Here is a 15,759-nt window from a genome sequence, read left to right on the forward strand (position 1 = left end):
TGGGCAAAAACTCCTCTAGCTTCTATCAGCAGGAGCCATGAGTTCAGAAGGACCCCCAAATCACAAACCACCTCCATGGGTAGTGCCTACCCATCTAGAGATAACACTGGTGTTGACAAAGAATCCCAATGTACAAATTGTCACTCTGTCTTAATTGGGTTCAACTTCAGTCTGTTCTCTGTCATCCATACCCTCACAACTTTCAAACTCCAGGGTAGGACATCAGTAACATCACCCATACAATCCAGCATGGTGATGTAAAGTTGGGTATCACCATCATATTGATAATACCACCCCCCCAAGCTGTCAGATGACCTCATCCAAGAGTTTCACACAGTTGCTACTGCAAGGGAGAGAGAATTGGCCCCTGTGGCACCCCACATATCAGAGGCCATTGAGATGACCTTTTATGCCCCTCCACCTCTCACTGAAACCACCCACTGAGGAAAGAGCAGAATCACCACCAGTCAGTACCTCCAGTTCCCAACCCCCACTAAAATATGATTGAGTACATCAAAAGCTGCTGAGAAGTCTAACAGATCAGGAGGGTGCACTACCCCCATCCATATCCTGACACAAGTCACCAAAAGAGCAATCAATACTGTCTCATACATGGGCCTGAACCTGATCAAAAAGACTCCATCTAGGAGTCTGCTTCATCTGGGGCAGTGTTTCTCAACCTTGGCAATTTGAAGATGTGTGGACTTCAACTCCCAGAATTCCCCAGCCAGCATGCTGGCTAGGGAATTCTGGGAGTTGAAGTCTACACATCTTCAAGCCGTCAAGGTTGAGAAACAATGATCTAGGGCTCTGTGAAGTTGGTCTTCCACCACTGTCTTGACAGCCTTCCCTAAAAACAGGAGGTTGGAGACCTAACAATACTTATCTAAAACCCCAGGATCCAAGTACAGCCTCTTCAGAAGTGGGCACACCACAGCCTCCTTCAAGGCTGCTGGTAACTCCCCTTTCTGCAAGGAAGCATTGACAACCTTGCTCCTAGCCACTGTGGCTGCAAGACAGCATTAAGTCCTGTCAATTAGTCAAAACTGAAATAAGCTATGCAAGTTTTGCTCAGCTACAGCATATGTTAAAGTGGAACTGCTTTTTTTTTTTTTAAATGTAAGCATGGAATGTGTATTGCCTGCCAAAAGAATTTGTTTCTTTTTAAAGCACAGAGTCCTGCATAATACAACATCAATATCCTTTGCAGCATTTTCTGCCTTATTGCCACTCAGCATGCCCTTAGATGTGGGCTGAGATAAGTAAAGTTAAAGCCTAGTTTAACTGCCATGGCTGTTGAGCAATCTGGGACCTTATGGCTCACAGAAGTAGTGGCGCTTCCGCACTGATAACAACGTCCCACCAAGGGTCTATGTCAGCCATATGGAATCCATTCTTCCACTGGGCAGAGCTGCAAGATCTAGCTTCAAAAAAAAAAGAGAAAAAAAAGCACAGAGCCTGGAATTTTGTACAGCCGCATGATGGACGGTGCAAGCAGCCAGCTACTCCTTCCTCTGGGTAAGAAAGAAATGGAGCATTCATTGAAAAGCAATAAAATAAATAGCAGTGGTTTGGAGGGGGGAGTTAGAGAAGGCTGTAAATGTGAGTGGAAAAATGCAGGGTTGGGTGTGACCCCATGCTGTGTGTGGTATGGTGGTCAGCGTGTGTAGCTCGTAGGGGTGGGTGGGGGTTCTGAGCCTGACGTATGACTTGAATTCCATTTAAGCCTTCCTTCTTATGATCAGAGTTGGCTAAGAGGAATTGGTTAGCCAATAGTTAACCAGTTATATCCTTCAATGTTTCCCAGAAGATATTAGTCTACCCCCACTGCCATCCTCGTGCTAGGGATTTCTGTCTAAGGCCTACCACATTGCAGAAGGATTAAGGCTCTTTTTCAGCTGTATTAGCCTACCTGCGTTTGCATTTCCTGTACTTTTTACAAGCCAAGAATGTGGGGGTTTTTTCCTTTCATCTAAATATCTTGTGACCTTCCAGATGTTGCTGAGCTGCTGCTCCAACCTTTCCTCCCAATTGGCTGGACTGGGCTAGGGCGAGGAGGAGATAAGAGTTCAGCAATACCTGGAAGTCCTTTCCATCATGGGCTAAAGTTCTGCTAGAACAGAAGCTGTGCACAGTTATGTTGGATTGCGTGCTTCCCATTACATTCAACCAGCATGATTGTTGACAGTTCAGAACGAGTCCGCCATGTTTATAACAGCAGGGTTATAACCTCCTCTCCCTGATTACATCTGTCTGTCCCATCAGATCTGGCAGACAAGGCATGCTACGGATCCCATCTGCCAGAGAATTACCTTTGGTGGGCCCCAGAAGGCGGGCCTTCTGCCGTGGCGCCCACCTTGTGGAATCTTCTCCCCCCAGAAGCGAGATTAGCTCCATCCCTCTTAACATTCCGCAAGTCCCTCAAGACCTGGCTATGTGATCAGGCCTGGGGCTCCCAGGGGACCGGGGAGATTTTGCAATGGCTCCCTTATTAATTTTATCCCCTCCTGTTTTGGGTGTTTTTACTGTTTTTTTATATGTAGTTTTTATGTATTTATTCTTTTTACTTGTTGTATGCCGCCCAGAGTCACCTTGTGTGAGATGAGCGGCTATATAAATATGATGAATGAATAAATAAATAAATAAACAAACTACTGGCAACTGCCTGGATAATCCATGTAGTTTTCTTGGCAACGTTTTCAGAAGTGGTTTGCCACTGCCTTCTTCTTAGGGCTGAGAGAGAGTGACTGGCCCAAAGTCACCCAGCTGGCTTTGTGCCTAAGGCAGGACTAGAACTCACGGTCTTCTGATTTCTAGCCTAGTGCCTTGTAACCATGACACCGGACTGGCTCAGACAAACAAACAAATAAACCTTGTATTCAAATTAATTTAACCACTTACTTTCTTTACTTGTATGTTTTTTATTATTCAAGTTGATGATTTTGCTTTGTTGTATTTCTGCAATTCTAAGACCCATCCCTAGCCAACAGAAAGATGCAGGAAAAAGATTGAACACGGTAACTGAATAATTCCAGTAATCAGCATTCCAGTTCCCCATAAAGGCCGACCTGAGGCCAATGGGAAACCACAAAGCAGGCCTGGCCATAGACCTTCCTCTCTTGTTCTCACTGGCTGTTGTTCCCAGCTGTGCTGCCTCCTGATTTTAGAACAATTCGCAATCATCAGGACCAGGAAGATCTGATAAATGTATATGCCATTACTGTATGACACTGTGCCTCAAATGAGTGAAATGAATGCCTCCAAAAGTGGGAGTGATTTCTTTTTCACCCTTGGGTACGTTAATAAATGACGGAAAGTGAAAAAATTACTTTTTGGGGGTGGAGTCATAAAAAATACCTTCCAGAATCATGGGTCAGGCATCAAAACAGCCTGGAAAATAGTGCCGTAACCCTATTTTTAAATTGTATCTTGGCGTTCTGTTGCTCTCCAGCTTTGGATCATTTTGCAGGATGGGAAACACTGGGGTTTCAGCTTTTGGAGCAGAATGAAATATGACACCAAACGTGGGGATACTGCTTAAAACAGAAATCCCATATTGAGAATAGATGTTCCTTCTCTTCTTTTTCTGGCAATGGGTGGTTCTGGAAACAGTGTTACAGTGTTATTATGGCTTTTCCTGACCCCGGTCTGTATTATTACTGGCTGCCACTGTTTGACATGGTCCAGCATCTGCAAGGTTTATATAGTCTGGGGGTCATGGGACTTGTGGTCTTAGAGTGTACTTAGTTGGCAAAGGACTGGAAGGTGACCAATAAGTGATTGTCCCCCACAAATAGTCTTCTCCTGCCTATTTTCTTTATGCTTAAGGACTTGGAGGAGCAGGTAAAGGTAGGCATAACTTTACATTCAAAGGTAAATAACTTTAATATTATCATTAAAAAATCTAAATACAAGCTGAAGGGCGATTATTAGGATTGTGGTGGGAAGTGGGAAGGCAACTCTTTCTTCCTATACAGCAGTGACAATAAATAGCTCTTTATTTTTGAAGGAAAACTGGAATAGGTATCACTGCAATTCTCTTTCCAGATCTAGGTACCAGCTTCAAATATGCGATTTCTATCAAGACAGTAGAATGGGAGGGTTGAACACCCCCTCCCTGCCTGCATGTTTCTACTAATGACCAATTCCCCCTACCCTACCGATGCATGTTACTTGCATTTTGTAAAACATACACCTTAAACCCAGAGAAGCATTTCATTTCACATGTACACACACTCCATCTTAGGTTGCTCCTTTTAACTTCAGCTAAGAGACTGAAGTAAGAGTGTTGCCTCACTCTACAACCTATTTTTTTCTAGCTAACTCAGATGCAATTGGAACTATAGGTTTACATTCCTACCGTTGTTATTGGTATAAAATAGCAGTTAGAAATAGACGACTAAATATAAAGATGAACTTTAGTGAGTGACTATGAATGGATCACTGTTCATAGTTTGGAATGCATCCACTGGAAATTTCCTGGCTGTAGCAAGCAAGGCCGGACCCATAAGGTGCTAGGCTGGAGGTCTCAAGGCTTGTCTCTCACAACTATCCAGGTCTTCACCTCTGCCTCTTGCCTTGCAGCAGAAGCTTGGAAGTTTCCACTGCCACCATCTTATCTTCCAAGGGGGATCTCACATGGCATCCTCCCCACTAAATCCTGGTGTACATGAGAAAGAAGACTGCTGCCTTTCCGGTGATTTTTAAAAAAAGTAAAAATGAAATAATTAAATCATTGTTATGATGCCACTATGTTTTCTTCTGGAGAAAATCTATCTATGTGGTCACCATGTGTCAGCACCAACTTGATGGCCCATAATCAATCAATCAATCAATCAATCAATCAATCAATCATGCTACCTGACACATGTTAACTAGAAGTATCAATCTTTCTTCCCTCCCGCTTCAGAGACAGATCAATCTCACAAGAGATGAAGAAAAGTTGAATTGTGGAGTTCCTGGTGCTCTCTGAGCTTGGTGGTTTGCTTGCAGATATTTCATTACCCAGTCAGGTAATGGGGTAACCCCACACTCACTTGCCCTGATGATGTTACCTAGTTGGTTGGGTAATGAAACATCTGCAAGCAAACAACCAAGCTCAGAGAGAGCGCCAAGAACTCCACAGTTCAACCCTGAGCTACAGATATTCTCTTCTATTGAAAAGTTGAATTTTATTAAAGAGAGAAAGAATAACATTTTAGCTTTAATATCGAAAATCATGACTATACAATGTGGCAGGAACTAGAATATAGAGCAGCTCAATTTACAATATATAGCAGCTGGCAAATTGTTTAGACTAAACATTCCCAAGGACCACAAAATGGCATGATTTGTTGAAATTTCTCTGGGCTCTGAATTTTACAGAACTCAAAGAATTTTTCAGGAAAAAATCATTTCAAGAGATTTGAAATTATAGAGAATAAGGAAGATGCCCTTGATGCAAGAACTGTTACCTAGGCAAAAGGGGCTTGAAGCATTTTTTAAGTCCTGAAAAACAAAATAATACTCAGAAATGGCTCAGCCAAACATCTCCCTGACTCACTAGATTTAAGAAGGGGTGGGAGGTACAGCACCATCAGACTGGCCAGATTCTGTTATTATAGCCAATCTCAAGAAAGGAGTTTCAGCCTTCCTATGGAGTTGATTGCCTGGTCTCATCTACCTAGCAGAGCTGACATCAATAGCATAATATATTATTATTGTTGTTATTGTTATTATTATTATGATATGCATAACCTGAGATAGATAGATAGATAGATAGATAGATAGATAGATAGATAGATAGATAGATAGATAGATAGATTAAATGTATACAATCACTGAGCTTGTACAGAAATATAAAGAATATTGGACTTAAGCCTATACAGACAAAAGAAATTAAAATGTAATGCTGCTTCTATCTAAAATGTTTAGCTATTTCTTAGAGATAGCTAAATCCCAAAGCAAAGTCCTCTGCTTATTTACTCTGGACCTCCCCCAGCCTCTGTAACTCTGGCTGTTTATCAGAGTTGCTGTGGAGATGGTAGATCCCACTCCTTTTCCCAGCTCAGATACAGCCATTCCTTTTCGCATTTTGCCAGAGTTTTTCCTCTAGTTTTAAAAGACTAAAGCTTTTTCCTAGCCCAGGGAGCATCCGCCTTTGCTCTGGGTAACAGATGTCTTGTTGATTCTGCTTGAGGTGAAGGAGCGGGTACGGTATTCCCTGTCTGGAATGCCAGTGTCCTTCTTGTGGACATAGTCTGGCATGATGACATTATTTCTTATAATTCCTAAGGTTACCTAAGGGACCGCCTCTCCCCTATGTCTTCAACCCGTCCCACCTGATCGCACAGAAAGGGCATGCTTCGGACCCCCTCAGTAAGAGAACTCCATCTAGCGGGGTCCAGAAGGCGGGCCTTCTCTGCGGTAGCCCCCGCTCTTTGGAACATTCTGCCCCTGGAGGTGCGATTGGTCCCCTCACTCCTGGCCTTCCAAAGGGCCTTGAAGACCTGGTTCTGCCACTTGGCCTGGGGTGAGGAAGGAATACTTCAAGCAGGGGGATGGCTAGCCCCGTAGTGGCCAGCTCTCCGCAGCCTGATTTTCCATCTTCTTGGATCTTCCTTTTTTAGTATTGTTTTAAATTTTGGATGTATTGTGTTTTAGATATATTTATAGTTTTAATGTTTTCTGTAAGTCACCCAGAATCCCCTATTGTGGGGGCGATGGGTGGGGGAGAAATCCAATAAATAATAATAATAATAATAATAATAATAATAATAATAATAATAATAATTCAAAAGCAGAATTGGCACCGCCTGTTAGGTTATGTTAAAATGGGGTTGACTGACATTACTTAGCATGCTGTGGGAAACACAGCCATTGTTATCGTTTTATGAACCAAGCTGTAATGTTAAGGCATTCTATTGTTTACCATCGCGTGTTAACAATAGAAGAGAACATCTGCAGCTCAGGGTTGAACTGTGGAGTCCTTGGTGCTCTCTGAGCTTGGTTGTTTGCTTGCAGATGTTTCATTACCCAACTAGGTAACATCATCAGGGCAAGTGAGTGTGGGTTTTGCGCCCTGTTTATGGGTCACAAACATAGCATGTTAAGTGAACAGAGCAATTGTATAGTGCTAGCCTGGGCTAAGAGTTAAACATCTTGTGTGAATTCAATCTTTTTTCAAAGTTTTTCCTTGAAAGTAGATACTGCAGAATTTTTTAAAAAGACAGAAGTGATGGCAATGTCATTATATGTAGTTGCATACTGAAAGCCTTGTCTGGAAGCCTCTTTGCATGGGCTAGACTTAGAAAATGAAACAGACTTTTATTTGTCTTTCTTTCATTGTGCAGCCTCCAGGGTCTATGGTTTCCTGTACTCTCCCAATCCTGTCCCTTTCACCAGTTATATCTATTCTGCCAAATTCATTTATCTGACAAAGTCCACAAAAAATGACACAATGAATTTGCTTTATGAAAACCCCAAGACACTCCACAATATTTTGCTGTAGCAGACTCGTAAGGCCACCCCTATGGATCTTTGTAGGTGGAAGACACTGATCTTCTAAGGAACAGAGAGCCACTGAATGTCTTATTTTCACAAGCTGCAACAGCAGCTTGAAAGCATGTCAGGTCACCCTGCTGCAATCCATGTAATCAAACAAGTAAGCAGCTTCAATGGCTTAGGCCCAACAAACAACAAAGCAGGCAGCTCCCAGGGCATATTTGATCTGCAAACAGATCCAGCTGCTGGTGTCCAAGTCATTAAAATATTGGCTGTATGAAAGCTTTCCTACCTCCTGTAAATGACTTTAAAAGCCACAGGAGTTCTAGCACTCTAGAAATAATGGTTGCTTTGGTACCTATTTCTCTAGGAGTCAAACAGCCATTTGCTCCAACTAGAAAATATGTTGGTTCGGGATGGGGAACATTGAAGTCCAACATACTTGGAGGACACCGGGTTCAGAAGGCTCTAATCAATGAGGGGAGGCCAGAGATACTGTTTTTCCTGCTGCAGCTGCCCTGACTTGGACATAAGCTTCTTTAGATTGCATCAGATTACACAATGATTTAAAAACATAGATGGCTACTTGTATCTAATCATACTGCTTGTCCAACTAACCTAGTATTATCTACTCTGACTGAGGATGGCTCTGCATTTTCTCTAGGTGAGGTTTTTCTTTTCATAGTCCTGGTAACTAATCCTTTGAGGTATAGATATTAGATATTGAATATAGGACTTTTCTCAAACAAAACAGATCTTCTAACAAGCTCTCAAACATTTTAGAACACAAGATCATAAGAAGAACATAGGCAGCACCCAGCTGGATTGGATCCTTGGCCCATCTAGCCCTGCAGTCTGTTCTCACAGTGGCCAACCATCTGCACAAGAAAGCCCACTAGTCTCCCAGCAGATGGCCTTCAGAGGCAGCCACGCTGCCATCAGGGCTAATTCTGAGAAGCAGTGGGACCAGCGATAACATTCAAAGCATCTGGGCTTATGCTTCCCACTTCTTCCTGTCACTTATTCTCACAAATGAACAGCTCTTATCTCACCCTTGTCTTAGGGTGATGATAATATGAAATGGACTCAGAGGAAGAGGGCAAGGTTGTAAGCATTAGTGCAAGCAATGGTGTGCTAAATTTTGCCTAAAGATGAAGCCCATGAAATCTATCATTTCTTCTCAAGAGATGGGAGACCTAAGATTGTCCAGTTAGAGTCCATCCCATTGGGAGGTATATATCTCAAAGAATAACATCTCCCCTCATACTTTCATTGAGGCCCCAAGTGGATTTTTTTTTTACTCTACACTGTATAGAGAAATCTGTGGCAAAACTAGGTACTGACAGATGAAGCCAAATTTACAGTTTCTGAGGTCTGTGGTCTAACCACAAGGCTTTTGTTCCCTTTGAAGCTCAGTGGTGCTGCTCCTTGAACAAGTAATTGTTTGCGTTACTTTCCTATCCATGCCAATTTCATGGGCTGTATCATGGTTAAGTTTGTAGGGCTATTTCATTTCAAGAAAAGTTGGTCTTATAATAACTGAGCTACTAAATCTGAAAATCCTGATACAGGATTTGATCCAGTGAAACATGTTTTATCTTATAATTTATTTATTTGTATAGATTTATGTGGCTGCCCAATTAACTCAGGGCAGCTAACAATAAAATAAGAATTATAATTAAAACAATTAAAAACAACACTTCATGCATAGAACAGTATATAGGAAAGAGCAAACAGTCACCATTTCAAAATAGGTTCAGGGGAACAGCACTTTATGAAAAGCCAGCAAAGTTGGGGCCATCCAAATTTCAGGGGGAATGTTGTTTCAAAGGGCAGGTGCTGCAACAGACAAGGCATGTTTCCTGGGTCCATTAGATGCCACTGTTTAATAAAAGGGATTTGGAGCATGCCCATCCTGCCAGACCACATGAGATGAGCAGAGAAAATTGGATATAGGAGGTCCCACAAACACAGTAACTCGGTCCTTCATTAAATTTCTAAAGTTTCACAATCTGCCAGGGACTTCTGGTGGTTCACAGAACAAATGTAATTAAAAGTCCATAGTACTGATACCCAATATTTTAATCAGGTCCTATAGATGCATTTCAGTAGAACAGAGGAAGTCAATCGGCTTAGCCAGAATAAGTTCCCCATACTATGGGCCTAACTCAAGCATCTCACAAAACTGCTGAGTTTTTTAAAAATAAGAAACAGTACTATTTTGATCAGTAAATAAATAAGATCAGAAGGCATGTGATGCCCATAAAACATAGGTAGAGCTTCAATCATACCACTGCAGCCAACATCTTGGGTTTTTCCCCCCTACTCTGTAGACATCCCTGTGCATGGCAAATGTAACACAGGTTGATATTTGATTTCAATGCCATGGTTTCCAAGCACAGAATCCAAAATATTTTAGAAAGCGAATACTGCCCAGGGATTAAAGAAGTGAGTGAGGAAGTCATAGGTTCAAATCTGAGACTAGGTAGCCTGAATTTATGATATTACTAGGCTGGATTTTGGGAATCTGGGGCCTATTGCACATTGGTGAGCTATATTTCTACCCCCTGTCACCTTGGACTACCACAATTAGGCCAACCGAGATGTGCAAGTTTCGTAGTACCAGAGGGCTTCCAATTCTCCCCTTCAGCCTTAGGCATTTTGTTCTAGCCCTGCTGGAAAGAAGAGATGAGCTGCTGTGCCAGGAAGCCCATAAAATGGTGCCTTATCCTCAAAAGCCAAGGCAGCCAAGTAATGACTAAGGAAGCTAATGCTGTGTGTACAAGAAGATTAACAGAAGTGAAAATATCAATATGGATCAAAACGGATTGCTACTGAAAAAAAGATCACATAAACTGTGTGGCATCAAGGTGGAGAAGCATAGAGGGAAAGCTTTCTTGATCTGTTGGTTGAAAGAAAAGGCACAAAGCCACAAGTCTGTCAGAACCAGTAGCTAAAGCAAAGCCAGGTCTGGCTGATGTAATTTATGTCAACTTCTGAGCCCCTTCATTTTGGTACCTTATTTGGACATGGCTGCCTATAAAATCCAAGCAGTTCTTACAAACAAATGGGAAGAGCTGACAGCTACTTTGCAGCTTATGACGCAAGTTGCTTGGATTTCCAACCTTGCCTTCAAATTTCAAGATGGAATTTCCTATAAATCTGGTGGAGTTGCTCCTCTGATTGCAGAAATTGGAGCATAAGATATTCAGCGGTGATAATTCATATATTATATTCCTCCACAAAATCCCATTGCGGTGGGGAGGGCAGAACACCAGTCCTGGAAAGAGCCAGGAAGAGCAAGGAAAATGAGTGAAAAGGTGTGCAGATGCATTGGCATAACAATTGGAGGGACAGAAATTGCACATCTGGCCTGTGCCAAGTTCCACATCTGTGTCGGGTAGCCCCTCCCTGCTTGCAGCCTTTTTGAAATCTAGAAAGCAAGTGAAAACAGTAGCAAAACAGCCAGAAATACATCCTAATAATTTATTCATAGATGGAAACAAGAGATGAAGAAGAATGGAATAGGATTTCAAAGCAATTAGTGCAGAGATATTCAGAAAAAAACAGAGGAAATTTGAAATATAACATCTACTGCAAATTTGAATATGCAAAATGCATGAAAGTGGTATCGGATCCATACAACCGCTTAATCTTTAGCTTCACCACAAATCCACAGTTTAACCCAATGCTAATAAACTGGGAAGTCTCTGATTTACAGAAGATGCCTTCTTCCCTTCCAGCTTGTTAAAAAGAATCCATAGCATGGATGGGATTGTGCTGGGATCAGTGGAGGCAGATTCCTTTCCAAAATAGTTTTCCCCAAAGAATGTACGGGTATCTTTTTTGTTCTACCACAACCCTAACTTTTGCTCCCAACTAGAAGCACAAAATTAGGTAACAGAGGGCCAAATTACATTTAGGCTTGGTTCACTTACCACAGTAAGCCAAAATAAGCCTTCTTTGCTTCCCAATGTGTGATCCAGGGATTGTGTGTTAAAAAACAGCACACTATCCCAATCAGTCATTAACTGAGGGCCATTCACCACTTGCAGTTAACCACAGCTGAACCATGTCCTGGCAACCAGTAATGTCTGGTGGAGGGAGATGCTGGGCGTGGGTGCTTGTTTGCTGATCCAAGGATGGGAGGGTGGCATTTTAATTCAGTCATGAGGAAAGGTCCTGAATCAGATCTCAGCAGCAGTTCTGTCAGCACTCACTGGATCAGAAGTCATCATATTGAAAATACGTCCCTCTCCATTTCTTCAGGATGTGTTTGATATTTCACAAGTCCTTGAATTGGAGACTACTGGCCAGTCTTCATTATGTCACTAGTCCCTTCCAAATAGTCAGGCAGCAAGAGGGACATTTGGCCACAAGCCCCAGTTGGTGTCTGCCATGGAGAAGCTTGCTTTTTCAGCTGCTCTTTTTCTTGGAGAAGTGATGCAAAATTGACAGTCTTTAGCTATTCTCAAAACCTAGCTTACTGGGTGGAGTTAACTGAAGTTTCAGCATGACTAAGTCTGCTTAGATCTAAATTTAGCTCCTGGTTACTTGACTGGGTCAACTGAACCCTTTTTGATGTTCTCACAACACACAAACACCCCCACTGGCCCGGTCAAATGTGTTGTGGGAACAGGGCTTTTTGATATTAATTTTATATTAAAGTGTTTTGGCCTGCAGAAATTGTGATTTATAAAATGATTGCAAAGGAAGAACTGTTTGAACAGCTCTGAATTATATATGTGACTCAGTCTGCTAGTTAAAAAAGTACAGTTTCAGCTTAGTTTTTGCTAACATAACTTACCAGACAAAAGGATTCTACTCAGTCTTCTGGTTTTATTATTCCTTCTGACATTTCTGGAAAATCTTCACCCATCCTAGAGAAGGTATGCAAAGCAAAAGAGATTTTTTTTTTTAATTAAGCTGTCTTTCCTTATTTTCATATGCCAAGCTGAGAAAAGTTACCCAGTCACAAGTTTGAATTGTTATAATTTAATTTCCTGCCTATAAAACCCACAAAACAAAGCACATGGTAATATTGCAAAGCTGTTAAAACTTTTAATAAAATTGTGTGCATTATGCAGAAGCCCTTTTTACATTATTCTGAGCATATATGGAGCACGTGGAAAGTAGTGAGATTGTTTAAAGAGAAATAGGATATCAGGTTAAGTAGGGCTACCAGATCACAGAAGTCTTGACAACAACTAGATGGTGGCAGAGAGCATTTTCTGTATCTGTAGTTTCTGTCTCATATCAACCGGGTTTTTGCAGCCCAGATACAGTCGCCCTTGCACTGAACACATCTTGTACTGGGAGTCAGGGAAGAGCAAGATGAACTTTGGAGAAACATAAACCAATGAACCTGAACAAGAGAGTTTATTCAAATGAGTGGGCTTTGTTTAAGAGCACAGATCCTAATGCTGACAGGTACTGGGTTTTAAAAGGATGCTATTAGTTGCTTATCTTTTAATATTCCCAGTTTACCTTCTCTAACACAGCTATGCTGTGCCTGGTTACACTTCCAGGAATAACTGTATTCTGGGCTATCAGACCTGAGCTGCAAAAACCTTGAAGGTAGGGCTACTATTTTGTGAATGAACTCCTCTCCATGACACCACTCATTAAATGTTCCAGATCTGTCAAGCGGGCCCCCAAGGCTGGAGATCTACTTTGACCTTCACCTGAAAGCATGAATGTTAGGAGCAGACAAAATGTTTGGATTCATACAACTCATGCACTTACTGATTCCACCGTGCTGCTGCTCCCCTCCCAAATTTTAACCTAAGGAGCTTGGTGACTATTCTTGACTTTTTGTAGCTATATGCTGTGTTTGAAGATCATCACATCTAGGAAAGCATGCACTGCTCCAGGATAAGCTCACCTGTTATTGTGATACATGTTAGGATCTTCACAGGACCTGCAAGGCTAGTGGCAGCAGCTTGATATCAAACGGGTTGAATGAATCCATGCAGCACAACAGATTTACATGAGCAGAGAAATAATGATACCTTTCTTTTTTAAACCCATCATTATCAGCTCAGGAAAACTTGCTTCTGGAGCAGCTTCTGATGGTGCAATTGTGAGAATTAATTTCCCTATGCCTCTCTAATTTCTCTCCCCTTTCTGCCAGTCCCTTCCACTCCTGCCGTACATGCTAGATGATCCTTACTATGGTGTGGGAGTCCCCAGGTTAAGAACGCCTGGGTTACAGATGACTCATAGTTAAGAATGAAGCCTATTATAGCAAAATTTGAGTTAAATACACAATGATTCAAGTTAAATACACAATGGTTCAAATTCATTATGCAATACTACATCTACAGTATTATACAATACAATACAATACAATACAATAATACTGTTCCAGCTTATGTACAAATTCGACCTAAGGACAGACCTTGGGAACAGAACTCGTTCTTAAACTGGAGACTTACCTGTATTCATTTCTATAATAATGGTTGTACCACTGGATCTGTACAGAACTTCTGCAAATGGAGGGTCATGTCAAAAAAAATCAAGATGGTGGCCATGACCGCACAATTGTCCATTTGTATGGGCACTGCATGTGCAAGGTTTATAAAAAGAGGCAGAACTTCAATGGAACAATAGTGGCTACCATTTTGACTATTTTGACCCTCCTCCTGCAGATACCACTGTACCTCTGTAGTAAACCCATTAAAGTAATTACTGAAAGATAAAGGTAAAATCTCTTTCAAATTTGAGTTTGATCTGATGACTTCATGGATACGTCCATGTAGTTTTCTTGACAATGCTACAGAAGTGTTCTGCCACTGTCTTCTTCCAGGAAGGCTTTTTTAAAAAACTTCCTTTTCTAATCTACAGCCCTGGTATTTCCTGGGGTCTTTCATCCAAGTGCTAAGCAAATCCAACCCTGATTTAGCTTTTAGGGGCTGCCTAAAATGAATATAGAAATAAACTTGCTTTGATTGTTGCTATGGTGCTCAGCAGTGTTTCAGGAAGGGAAACATTGCAGGAAGAGCAACAAGATCTGGATAGGTCTTAAAGCTAATGTGTTGCGTATAGCAAAGGTCTGTGAGTTCAATTTCCAATAGAGGATTTGAACCCCATAGAATCAACTCAGGCTATGAACATCTGATGATTCCTGGTAAGGATGAGACCAGTCACATACTGCCTCCTGGTGGTTAATATTACAAGGACCACACAGGATAGACCAGTGTTTCTCAGCCTTGGTGGCTGGGGAATTCTGGGAGTTGAAATCCACATATCTTAAAGTTGCTAAGGTTGAGAAACACTGGGATAGACACTATGTAAAAACAGAGAATTTCCTCACTCCTGAAAGTCATATAAAACCTTGTACACGGGGGCACAACATAGTGTAATATCTGTATACTGTATCTCCCTAAGAGCTTAAGGGAAGGTGGACTGAATATACCATTCTGATAGATATTGCAAATAGTCAATGGTTCTCCTTGAGTACAACAAAAAGAAAAACATGAAAGGCAAGGATAAGAAGCAGGAAAAAAAATGTGTGTAGAGTTAAATCCCCAGAACATCAATGCTATGTGAATCTTGAGAGGTTATTTTGGGATAGAATGACTCCCAGGGAAAATTTTTTCCATAGGGTTCTTGATCTCCACCCTACCCCTTGCTGAAATAATGAGCTCTCTATTCTCAACATAGCTCTATTTTTGGTTGCCTTCCAGCCTCTGTATTGTTACAGCTGCTGGGTGACCCCTCTTTATTAGGCTGATTGCTTGATAATAATCTGGATGATTGGATGATGTTCCTTCAAGAGGAACTAAAGACCAGAGTTATTTCTTTGATAGGACACTTACATCCAGGCTGGGCCTGGAGTCAGCATTACCTCAATGATTTTTATGCTACAGAAAAGAAGCTATTCACATTTTGAGAACTTGCAGGAGAAATTAGAATTTACATTTGGAATGGACTATAACTGAGGCATGTGTGAACTGGATGCCTCAGCACTTGGGGCATCTTAGTTTAGAGTGAAAGTGAGTACAGTGAGGGATAATATGAGGCAAAGATACATACAAGTACAATGTAAAAATATGGATAGAGTTTGTCTTTTTCTCTCACAATGTTGGAACTTGAGATATCCCCTGCACTTAATTATAACACATAGTTAAAACTATTTGCAGGCATCTGATGATAGTCACTGATTTAGATGGCTTTAAAACAGAGGTGTTGGAGGAGGGGTCAAAAAAGGCCTCAGCCAATAACAAATACACTCCAGGCTTGAGTATTGTGTGAGCCTGGCAAACTGAAGTTTAT

General features: G+C 41.5%; 1 long non-coding RNA gene across 1 annotated transcript; it reads left to right on the plus strand.

The window, feature by feature from the left end:
* The first annotated feature begins 1,126 nt into the window (after window positions 1–1,126).
* Window positions 1,127–4,737, plus strand: LOC148214676 (uncharacterized). The gene is made up of 2 exons (XR_015797653.1): window positions 1,127–1,518; window positions 4,585–4,737. It is a non-coding gene; the product is annotated as an uncharacterized LOC148214676 (long non-coding RNA).
* Window positions 4,738–15,759: the final 11,022 nt, after the last annotated feature.

This window comes from Python bivittatus, unplaced genomic scaffold, assembly GCF_059951505.1.
Source record: "Python bivittatus isolate LINGU-HERP-01145 unplaced genomic scaffold, Pbiv_v1 ctg000580_np1212, whole genome shotgun sequence".
Taxonomy (NCBI): Eukaryota; Metazoa; Chordata; class Lepidosauria; order Squamata; family Pythonidae; genus Python; species Python bivittatus.